Source organism: Leuciscus leuciscus, assembly GCF_965113295.1.
Source record: "Leuciscus leuciscus genome assembly, chromosome: 9".
NCBI lineage: Eukaryota > Metazoa > Chordata > Actinopteri > Cypriniformes > Leuciscidae > Leuciscus > Leuciscus leuciscus.
Window position 1 is genome coordinate 36,463,891 of NC_138733.1, and position 12,250 is coordinate 36,476,140.

General features: G+C 43.8%; 1 protein-coding gene and 1 long non-coding RNA gene across 3 annotated transcripts in view; both read left to right on the forward strand.

The window, feature by feature from the left end:
• LOC309506808 overlaps nucleotides 1-12,250 on the forward strand; it is an 83,908-nt gene that overhangs the window by 11,730 nt on the left and 59,928 nt on the right. The gene's annotated exons all lie outside the window — the stretch shown is intronic.
• The window catches only part of LOC309505841 (uncharacterized protein), a gene marked incomplete at its 3' end in the record, with an annotated part of 48,901 nt that continues 39,318 nt past the window's right edge, over nucleotides 2,668-12,250 (forward strand). The window contains exon 1 of the mRNA XM_082179305.1: nucleotides 2,668-2,890. The remainder of the gene's footprint in view (nucleotides 2,891-12,250) is intronic.

Here is a 12,250-nt window from a genome sequence, read left to right on the forward strand (position 1 = left end):
ATCATATAGAGACTGTGTCTGTTCCCCGAACTAGGAAATACAAAAAACTCCTAAACCCATTCAAGGTTAAAATTTTTATTGATGTTCAACAAATAAAAAACAGATATAATACGGATGAACAAATGATAAAGCTCGGGTTGCTGAATATTCGATCCCTTACTTCAAAAGCAGTCATTGTTAATGATATGATTACTGACTATAATCTCGACGTGCTGTGTTTGACAGAAACCTGGCTAAAACCAGACAATTGTATTACTTTAAATGAGTCCACCCCACAAGATTACTGTTATAAACATGAACCTCGTCTGAAAGGCAAAGGGGGAGGTGTTGCTGTAATTTATAGTAATATCTTCAGAATTACTGAGAAGTCTTGTTTTAAATATAATTCTTTTGAAGTGTTGTTGCTAAATGTAACACTATCTAGTGTAAATGATAAATCATGTTTAACATTTGTGCTGGCTACTGTATACAGGCCACCAGGGCACCATACAGACTTTATCAAAGAATTTGCTGATTTTCTATCAGAGTTAGTACTGGCTGCAGATAAAGTCCTAATTGTTGGTGATTTTAATATACATGTAGATAACGAAAAAGATGCATTGGGATTGGCATTTAAAGAAATTCTGAACTCTATTGGAGTTAGACAACACGTGTCAGGACCTACTCATTGTCGTAATCACACTCTAGATCTAATATTATCACATGGAATAGATGTTGATGCCGTTGAAATTCTGCAGCAGAGCAATGACATCTCAGATCATTATTTAGTCTCGTGTAAACTTCATTTAGCCAAGGCTGCAAAGTTGACTCCGTGTTACAAATATGTTAGACCTATCACTTCTGCCACTAAAGATTGCTTTATTAATAATATTACTGATCAGTTTCATCATCTCAGCATACCAGATAGCTTAGAAGAACTAGATATTGCAACAGAAACTTTTAACTCTCTCTTTTCCAGCACTTTAGACACAGTTTCTCCTTTGCGCTTAAAGAAGATTCAAGAAAATAGTCCAACGCCGTGGTACAACGAGCACACTCGGGCCCTTAAGAGAGCAGCCAAAACAATGGAGCGCAACTGGAAGAAATGCTCGATTGCATACAGAGAGGCCTTAAAAGCTGCTAGATCTGCTTATTTTTCAAACCTATTAGAAGAAAATAAACAAAACCCTAGGTGTTTATTTGAAATAGTGGCTAAACTAACGAAAAATAAATCCTCAACCCCAGACGTTTCTAAACAACACAGCAGTAATGACTTTATGATCTTCTTTATTAACAAGATTGATAATATCAGGGAGAAAATTATAACTATGCAACCGCCTACTACAGTATCGCATCAGGCAGTGCATTGTAGTCTCCTTGAAGAAAAATTTGATTAATTCGTTGCTATAGGAGAGGAAGAATTTACTAAACTCGTTAAATCATCTAAATCGACAACATGTATGTTAGACCCTATACCGACTAAGCTACTGAAAGAGATGCTTCCAGAGGTCACACATCCTCTTCTTAATATCATTAATTCATCTTTGTCAATAGGATATGTACCGAAAACTTTTAAGCTGGCTATTATTAAACCGCTTGTTAAAAAAACGCAACTTGATCCTACAGAATTAGTCAATTATAGGCCGATCTCGAATCTGCCTTTTCTGTCAAAGATACTAGAAAAGGCAGTATCCTCACAACTATGCTCCTTTTTTTAGAAAGAAATGGTATCTGCGAGGATTTCCAGTCAGGATTTAGACCGTACCATAGTACCGAGACAGCTCTCATTAGAGTTACAAATGATTTGCTCTTATCATCCGATCGTGGTTGTATCTCTCTATTAGTGTTACTCGATCTAGGTGCTGCATTTGACACTATGGACCATAACATTCTTTTAAATAGACTCGAAAATTATGTTGGCATTAGTGGAATTGCACTAGCATGGTTTAAATCATACTTATCTGACTGTTATCAGTTTGTAGCAGTAAATGAAGAGATGTCTTATCGTTCACAAGTTCAGTATGGCGTACCACAAGGCTCAGTACTAGGACCGTTGCTGTTCACTCTGTACATGCTACCCTTAGGAGATATCATTAGGAAGCATGGCATTAGTTTTCACTGTTATGCTGATGATACTCAGCTCTATATTTCTTCACGCCCTGACGAAACTTACCAATTCACAAAATTAACGGAATGCATAGCTGATATAAAAAATTGGATGACTAGTAATTTCTTAGTACTTAATTCTGAAAAAACAGAGATTCTAATTATTGGACAAAAAACGTCCTCACTTAATAACCTAGAATACTGTCTAACACTTGATGGCTGCTCTGTTAAGTCTTCGTCGTCGGTTAGGAACCTGGGTGTGCTCTTTGATACCAATCTTTCATTTGAAAGTCACGTGTCTAGTATCTGTAAAACCGCATTTTTCCATCTTAAAAATATATCTAAATTACGTCATATGCTCTCATTGACAAATGCGGAACAGTTAGTTCATGCGTTCATGACCTCAAGGCTAGATTATTGTAATGCTCTACTGGGTGGTTGCCCTGCACGCTTAATAAACAAACTACAGCTGGTCCAAAACGCAGCAGCTCGAGTTCTTACCAGAACTAAGAAGTATGACCATATTAGCCCATTCTGTCAACACTGCACTGGCTCCCTATTAAACATCATATACATTTTAAAATATTGCTGATTACTTACAAAGCACTAAATGGTTTAGCTCCGCAGTACTTGAACGAGCTCTTAATGCATTATAGTCCTTCACGTCTATTGCGATCTCAAAATTCCGGCCAGTTAATGATACCTAGAATATCAAAATCGACTGCTGGCGGTAGATCCTTTTCCTATTTAGCACCAAAACTTTGGAACAATCTTCCTAACATTGTCCGGGAAGCAGACACACTCTGTCAGTTCAAAGCTAGACTAAAAACACATCTTTTTGACCTAGCATACACATAACACATTATAGACTTCTATAATTCCATATTAGGCTGCATAGATTAGGCCAGCCGGAACCGGGGACACTTCCCATAAATCCTGATGTACTCGTTACATCATAAGAAGAATGGCGTCTACGCTAATATTAGTCTCTCTGTTTATACCAAGGTTTACCGCAGTCCGTCGGATCCAGGCCGTATCCAGATCTGAAGAAGGACCAGCGCCTCGACGCAACGACAACGCAGCCCTGAAGTGTCAACAAGACTCTCCGTTTCCTGAAGTGAGGTGGACCTCGGCCGTATCCAGATCAGATGGTGGAGCTGCACCTGGACCTAACCATGACGCATCCTGAAGTGCCAGCCTCATCAGCTCTGTGAAGGCCTCATCGACACGACCAATCTGACTTCTGACCTGTAATGCTGCCTGGATCATAATCATATACTGTTCGCTCGTTGGCCAGAGGAGAACTGGCCCCCGACTGAGCCTGGGTTCTCCCAACGGGTTCTGGCCAACGAGTGAACAGTGTATGATTATGATCCAGGCAGCATTACAGGTCAGAAGTCAGATTGGTCGTGTCGATGAGGCCTTCACAGGGCTGATGAGGCTGGCACTTCAGGATGCGTCATGGTTAGGTCCAGGTGAAGATCCACCATCTGATCTGGATACGGCCGAGGTCCACCTCACTTCAGGAAACGGAGAGTCTTGTTGACACTTCAGGACTGCGTTGTCGTCGCGTCCAGGCGCTGGTCCTTCTTCAGATCTGGATACGGCCTGGATCCGACGGACTGCGGTAAACCTTGGTATAAACAGAGAGACTAATATTAGCGTAGACGCCATTCTTCTTATGATGTAACGAGTACATCAGGATTTATGGGAAGTGTTCCCGGTTCCGGCTGGCCTAATCTATGCAGCCTAATATGGAATTATAGAAGTCTATAATGTGTTATGTGTATGCTAGGTCAAAAAGATGTGTTTTTAGTCTAGCTTTGAACTGACAGATTGTGTCTGCTTCCCGGACAATGTTACGAAGATTGTTCCAAAGTTTTGGTGCTAAATAGGAAAAGGATCTACCGCCAGCAGTCGATTTTGATATTCTAGGTATTATTAACTGGCCGGAATTTTGAGATCGCAATAGACGTGAAGGACTATAATGCGTTAAGAGTTCGCTCAAGTACTGCGGAGCTAAACCATTTAGTGCTTTGTAAGTAATCAGCAATATTTTAAAATGTATACGATGTTTAATAGGGAGCCAATGCAGTGTTGACAGAACTGGGCTAATATGGTCATACTTCCTGGTTCTGGTAAGAACTCGAGCTGCTGCATTTTGAACTAGCTGTAGTTTGTATATTAAGCGTGCAGGGCAAACACCCATTAGAGCATTACAATAATCTAGCCTTGATGTCATGAACGCATTAACTAATTGTTCCGCATTTGTCAATGAGAGCATATGACGTAATTTAGATATATTTTTAAGATGGAAGAATGCGGTTTTACAGATACTAGACACGTGACTTTCAAATGAAAGATTGGTATCAAAGAGCAAACCCAAGTTCCTAACCGACAACGAAGACTTAACAGAGCAACCATCAATTGTTAGACAGTATTCTAGGTTATTACGTGTGTACGTTTTTTGTCCAATAATTAGAATCTCTGTTTTTTTCAGAATCAAGTAGTAGGAAATTACTAGTCATCCAATTTTTTTTATATCAGCTATGCTTTCCGTTAATTTTGTGAATTGGTAAGTTTCGTCAGGGCGTGAAGAAATATAGAGCTGCGTATCATCAGCATAACAGTGAAAACTGATGCCATGCTTCCTAATGATATCTCCTAAGGGTCGCATGAACAGAGTGAACAGCAACGGTCCTAGTACTGAGCCCTGTGGTACGCCATACTGAACTTGTGATTGATAAGACATCTCTTCATTTACTGCTACAAACTGATAACGGTCAGCTAATTATGATTTAAACCATGCTAATGCAATTCCACTAATGCCAACATAATTTTCGAGTCTATTTAAAAGAATGTTGTGGTCAATAGTATCAAATGCAGCACTAACATCAAGTAACACTAATAGCGAGATACAACCACGATCAGATGATAGGAGCAAATCATTTGTGACTCTAATGAGAGCTGTCTCAGTACTATGGTACGGTCTAAATCCTGACTGGAAATCCTTGCAGATATAATTTCTTTCTAAAAAGGATCATAGTTGTGAGGATACTGCTTTTTCTAGTATCTTTGACAGAAAAGGTAGATTCGAGATCGGCCTGTAATTGACTAATTCTGTACGATCAAGTTGCGTTTTTTTAAGAAGCGGTTTAATAATAGCCAGCTTAAAGGTTTTTGGTACGTATCCTAGTGACAAAGATGAATTAATGATATTAACCCTTATGTGCTGTTGGGGATGTTTTTATCCACTATGGGGTATTTTTGAGTCTTAATTTGGCCATAACTTTCTCCGTGTTTCAGCAAATGGAATGATTTTTGGTGACAAATCTTATTTTGACACATATTTTGGGAAAATGCTTTGAAAATTTTCAAAAACTTCAACAGTACACTGTGGGCAAATTCACTACCCTTTCGTTATGTTCGTGGCTGAAAACAGCCACTACATTAAACTGCTGTAAAAATGTATCAGATAAATTTTTTTTTTTTTTTTTTTTTTTGCATAAATCTATTAATCAACCTCAGTCCTGATCAAAACTACTAAATAAAAAAAAAAACTGGATTTTAACTCTTTAATTGCCAAATTCATAAATGATGTCACTGATTTGGGGGAAAAAACACACAAAATGACTTATTTTCAATATAAAATGTGATTGTGGACTGGATTTTTTTTCCCCTTTTATCACAGTCTTGGACATGTCAAAGATTAGAAACAACATTGGTTTTGATGCATTGTTAGTTTTTGTGCAGCATCAGATTTTAACTTTTTTCTCCTTATTTACTGTCCGTGGCTGTTTTTGCCCCATTGACTTCCATTATAACCACATTTTTTGATTGCAAAGCCATGACACCATATAATCATGCATTTTTTATTGTTGATGGTTTTCCCTGTTGGGAAGAGGTAAAATTTGTAATTTTTACTGTTGATAACCAGGTGGCACCATTAACCCTTTAGATAGGCCTGTGCAAAAAAAAGCTTAGTTCCTGGCTTTTACATGGAGTTATATGGAGTATAATAGCATATTGTGTGTGTGTGTGTGTGTGTGTGTGTGTGTGTGAGAGAGAGAGAGAGGGAGAGGGAGAGGGAGAGGGAGAGGGAGAGGGAGAGGGAGAGGGAGAGAGAGAGAGAGAGAGAGAGAGAGATAACTCACCTTGATACGTCTGAGAAAATCAAAATATGCATCTCAGCTCTCAGAACTACATGGAGTAAACAAAAACAAAGTAAGTGTATTTATGCATCTGCTGCCATTTGATGGTGAGAAATGCAGACTAAACAAAAACAAAGCAAGTGGATTTAAACACTTGCATGCAAGCCTGCTGGTCATTTGATGGTGAGAAGAGCAGCAAGCAACATGAGAAAGGGCTTGACTTGTAGTGAAGTTTTAGAGATGATTATGCAGCCTGACCCCTCCAGCGAGCTGCAGGATGTATCGTCTTCTCCCTCTGACACCACAGACTCAGGAGAGTCAGATCCTGATTTGGATGTGGCACCCTCATCATCCTCTCTAGCTTCCACTGAAGGCGAGGAGGATTCGGAGGATCCTGGATCTGGGTGGATTGGGAGAAACGGCGAACTGTGGTTTTCCACCAACGTGGAGACAACTCCCTTTCTTCAGCCTGCCAGAGGCGTGACTCCAGGGCCGACGCGCTATGCCATCGCAAGGGTCCAGAACATGGATTCTGTGTTCAATCTGTTTTTTTACGGAGGAGATGATTGACCTCATTGTCAGCATGACCAACCTCCATGGGCGCTGCACAATGAGAAACTGGACCGGGGTGGACTCCACAGATCTCCGTGCCTACATGGGGCTACTGATTTTGGCCGGCGTCTACAGGTCCAGAGGGGAGTACACACGTTGCCTGTGGGATGATCGCAGTGGTCGTGCAATTTTTAGAGCCACCATGTCCCTCTCAAGATTCCATGATATCAGCAGAGCTCGCTGTAGAGAGGACAAGCTTGCTCAATCAGATCCCTGTGGGAAATGTGGACGCATCGCCTGATTTCATGGAATCTTGAGAGGGACATGGTGGCTCTAAAAATTGCACGACCACTGCGATCATCCCACAGGCAACGTGTGGACTTCCCCTCTGGACCTGTAGACGCCGGCCAAAATCAGTAGCCCCATGTAGGCACGGAGATCTGTGGAGTCCACCCCGGTCCAGTTTCTCATTGTGCAGCGCCCATGGAGGTTGGTCATGCTGACAATGAGGTCAATCATCTCCTCCGTAATAACAGATTGAACACAGAATCCTTGTTCTGGACCCTTGCGATGGCATAGCACGTCGGCCCTGGAGTCACTCCTCTGGCAGGCTGAAGAAAGGGAGTTGTCTCCACGTTGGTGGAAAATCACACTTCGCCGTTTCTCCCAATTCACCCAGATCCAGGATCCTCCGAATCCTCCTCGCCTTCAGTGGAAGCTAGAGAGGATGATGAGGGTGCCACATCCAAATCAGGATCTGACTCTCCTGAGTCTGTGGTGTCAGAGGGAGAAGACGATACATCCTGAAGCTTGCTGGAGGGGTCAGGCTACATAATCATCTCTAAAACTTCACTACAAGTCAAGCCCTTTCTCATGTTGCTTGCTGCTCTTCTCACCATCAAATGACCAGCATGCTTGCATGCAAGTGTTTAAATCCACTTGCTTTGTTTTTGTTTAGTCTGCATTTCTCACCATCAAAAAGGCAGCAGTTGCATAAATACACTTACTTTGTTTTTGTTTACTCCATGTAGTTCTGAGAGCTGAGGTGCATATTTTGATTTTCTCAGACACATCAAGGTGAGTTCTCACACTCTCTCTCTCTCTCTCTCACACACACACACACAAACACACAATATGCTATTATGTGCGTGAGTGTGTGTGTGTGTGAGAGAGAGAGAGAGAGAGAGAGAGAGAGAGAGAGAGAGAACTCACCTTGATACGTCTGAGAAAATCAAAATATGCACCTCAGCTCTCAGAACTACATGGAGTAAACAAAAACAAAGTAAGTGTATTTATGCATCTACTGCCTTTTGATGGTGAGAAATGCAGACTAAACAAAAACAAAGCAAGTGGATTTAAACACTTGCATGCAAGCCTGCTGGTCATTTGATGGTGAGAAGAGCAGCAAGCAACATGAGAAAGGGCTTGACTTGTAGTGAAGTTTTAGAGATGATTATGCAGCCTGACCCCTCCAGCGAGCTGCAGGATGTATCGTCTTCTCCCTCTGACACCACAGACTCAGGAGAGTCAGATCCTGATTTGGATGTGGCACCCTCATCATCCTCTCTAGCTTCCACTGGAGGAGGATTCGGAGGATCCTGGATCTGGGTGGATTGGGAGAAACGGCGAACTGTGGTTTTCCACCAACGTGGAGACAACTCCCTTTCTTCAGCCTGCCAGAGGTGTGACTCCAGGGCCGACGCGCTATGCCATCGCAAGGGTCCAGAACATGGATTCTGTGTTCAATCTGTTTTTTTACGGAGGAGATGACTGACCTCATTATCAGCATGACCAACCTCCATGGGCGCTGCACAATGAGAAACTGGACCGGGGTGGACTCCACAGATCTCCGTGCCTACATGGGGCTACTGATTTTGTCCGGCGTCTACAGGTCCAGAGGGGAGTACACACGTTGCCTGTGGGATGATCGCAGTGGTCGTGCAATTTTTAGAGCCACCATGTCCCTCTCAAGATTCCATGAAATCAGCAGAGCTCGCTGTAGAGAGGACAAGCTTGCTCAATCAGATCCCTGTGGGAAATGTGGACGCATCGCCTGATTTCATGGAATCTTGAGAGGGACATGGTGGCTCTAAAAATTGCACGACCACTGCGATCATCCCACCGGCAACGTGTGGACTTCCCCTCTGGACCTGTAGACGCCGGCCAAAATCAGTAGCCCCATGTAGGCACGGAGATCTGTGGAGTCCACCCCGGTCCAGTTTCTCATTGTGCAGCGGCCATGGAGGTTGGTCATGCTGACAATGAGGTCAATCATCTCCTCCGTAATAACAGATTGAACACAGAATCCTTGTTCTGGACCCTTGCGATGGCATAGCGCGTCGGCCCTGGAGTCACTCCTCTGGCAGGCTGAAGAAAGGGAGTTGTCTCCACGTTGGTGGAAAACCACAGTTCGCCGTTTCTCCCAATCCACCCAGATCCAGGATCCTCCGAATCCTCCTCGCCTTCAGTGGAAGCTAGAGAGGATGATGAGGGTGCCACATCCAAATCAGGATCTGACTCTCCTGAGTCTGTGGTGTCAGAGGGAGAAGACGATACATCCTGCAGCTCGCTGGAGGGGTCAGGCTGCATAATCATCTCTAAAACTTCACTACAAGTCAAGCCCTTTCTCATGTTGCTTGCTGCTCTTCTCACCATCAAATGACCAGCATGCTTGCATGCAAGTGTTTAAATCCACTTGCTTTGTTTTTGTTTAGTCTGCATTTCTCACCATCAAAAAGGCAGCAGTTGCATAAATACACTTACTTTGTTTTTGTTTACTCCATGTAGTTCTGAGAGCTGAGGTGCATATTTTGATTTTCTCAGACACATCAAGGTGAGTTCTCACACTCTCTCTCTCTCTCTCTCACACACACACACACAAACACACAATATGCTATTATGTGCGTGAGTGTGTGTGTGTGTGAGAGAGAGAGAGAGAGAGAGAGAGAGAGAGAGAGAGAGAGAGAGAGAGAGAGAGAGAACTCACCTTGATACGTCTGAGAAAATCAAAATATGCACCTCAGCTCTCAGAACTACATGGAGTAAACAAAAACAAAGTAAGTGTATTTATGCATCTACTGCCTTTTGATGGTGAGAAATGCAGACTAAACAAAAACAAAGCAAGTGGATTTAAACACTTGCATGCAAGCCTGCTGGTCATTTGATGGTGAGAAGAGCAGCAAGCAACATGAGAAAGGGCTTGACTTGTAGTGAAGTTTTAGAGATGATTATGCAGCCTGACCCCTCCAGCGAGCTGCAGGATGTATCGTCTTCTCCCTCTGACACCACAGACTCAGGAGAGTCAGATCCTGATTTGGATGTGGCACCCTCATCATCCTCTCTAGCTTCCACTGGAGGAGGATTCGGAGGATCCTGGATCTGGGTGGATTGGGAGAAACGGCGAACTGTGGTTTTCCACCAATGTGGAGACAACTCCCTTTCTTCAGCCTGCCAGAGGTGTGACTCCAGGGCCGACGCGCTATGCCATCGCAAGGGTCCAGAACATGGATTCTGTGTTCAATCTGTTTTTTTACGGAGGAGATGACTGACCTCATTATCAGCATGACCAACCTCCATGGGCGCTGCACAATGAGAAACTGGACCGGGGTGGACTCCACAGATCTCCGTGCCTACATGGGGCTACTGATTTTGTCCGGCGTCTACAGGTCCAGAGGGGAGTACACACGTTGCCTGTGGGATGATCGCAGTGGTCGTGCAATTTTTAGAGCCACCATGTCCCTCTCAAGATTCCATGAAATCAGCAGAGCTCGCTGTAGAGAGGACAAGCTTGCTCAATCAGATCCCTGTGGGAAATGTGGACGCATCGCCTGATTTCATGGAATCTTGAGAGGGACATGGTGGCTCTAAAAATTGCACGACCACTGCGATCATCCCACAGGCAACGTGTGGACTTCCCCTCTGGACCTGTAGACGCCGGCCAAAATCAGTAGCCCCATGTAGGCACGGAGATCTGTGGAGTCCACCCCGGTCCAGTTTCTCATTGTGCAGCGGCCATGGAGGTTGGTCATGCTGACAATGAGGTCAATCATCTCCTCCGTAATAACAGATTGAACACAGAATCCTTGTTCTGGACCCTTGCGATGGCATAGCGCGTCGGCCCTGGAGTCACTCCTCTGGCAGGCTGAAGAAAGGGAGTTGTCTCCACGTTGGTGGAAAACCACAGTTCGCCGTTTCTCCCAATCCACCCAGATCCAGGATCCTCCGAATACTCCTCGCCTTCAGTGGAAGCTAGAGAGGATGATGAGGGTGCCACATCCAAATCAGGATCTGACTCTCCTGAGTCTGTGGTGTCAGAGGGAGAAGACGATACATCCTGCAGCTCGCTGGAGGGGTCAGGCTGCATAATCATCTCTAAAACTTCACTACAAGTCAAGCCCTTTCTCATGTTGCTTGCTGCTCTTCTCACCATCAAATGACCAGCAGGCTTGCATGCAAGTGTTTAAATCCACTTGCTTTGTTTTTGTTTAGTCTGCATTTCTCACCATCAAAAGGCAGTAGATGCATAAATACACTTACTTTGTTTTTGTTTACTCCATGTAGTTCTGAGAGCTGAGGTGCATATTTTGATTTTCTCAGACGTATCAAGGTGAGATCTCATTCTCACTCTCACTCTCTCTCTCTCTCTCTCTCTCTCTCACACACACACACACACTCACGCACATAATAGCATATTGTGTGTTTGTGTGTGTGTGTGTGAGAGAGAGAGAGAGAGAGAGTGTGAGAACTCACCTTGATGTGTCTGAGAAAATCAAAATATGCACCTCAGCTCTCAGAACTACATGGAGTAAACAAAAACAAAGTAAGTGTATTTATGCAACTGCTGCCTTTTGATGGTGAGAAATGCAGACTAAACAAAAACAAAGCAAGTGGATTTAAACACTTGCATGCAAGCATGCTGGTCATTTGATGGTGAGAAGAGCAGCAAGCAACATGAGAAAGGGCTTGACTTGTAGTGAAGTTTTAGAGATGATTATGTAGCCTGACCCCTCCAGCGAGCTGCAGGATGTATCGTCTTCTCCCTCTGACACCACAGACTCAGGAGAGTCAGATCCTGATTTGGATGTGGCACCCTCATCATCCTCTCTAGCTTCCACTGAATGCGAGGAGGATTCGGAGGATCCTGGATCTGGGTGGATTGGGAGAAACGGCGAACTGTGGTTTTCCACCAACGTGGAGACAACTCCCTTTCTTCAGCCTGCCAGAGGCGTGACTCCAGGGCCGACGCGCTATGCCATCGCAAGGGTCCAGAACATGGATTCTGTGTTCAATCTGTTTTTTTACGGAGGAGATGACTGACCTCATTGTCAGCATGACCAACCTCCATGGGCGCTGCACAATGAGAAACTGGACCGGGGTGGACTCCACAGATCTCCGTGCCTACATGGGGCTACTGATTTTGGCCGGCGTCTACAGGTCCAGAGGGGAGTACACACGTTGCCTGT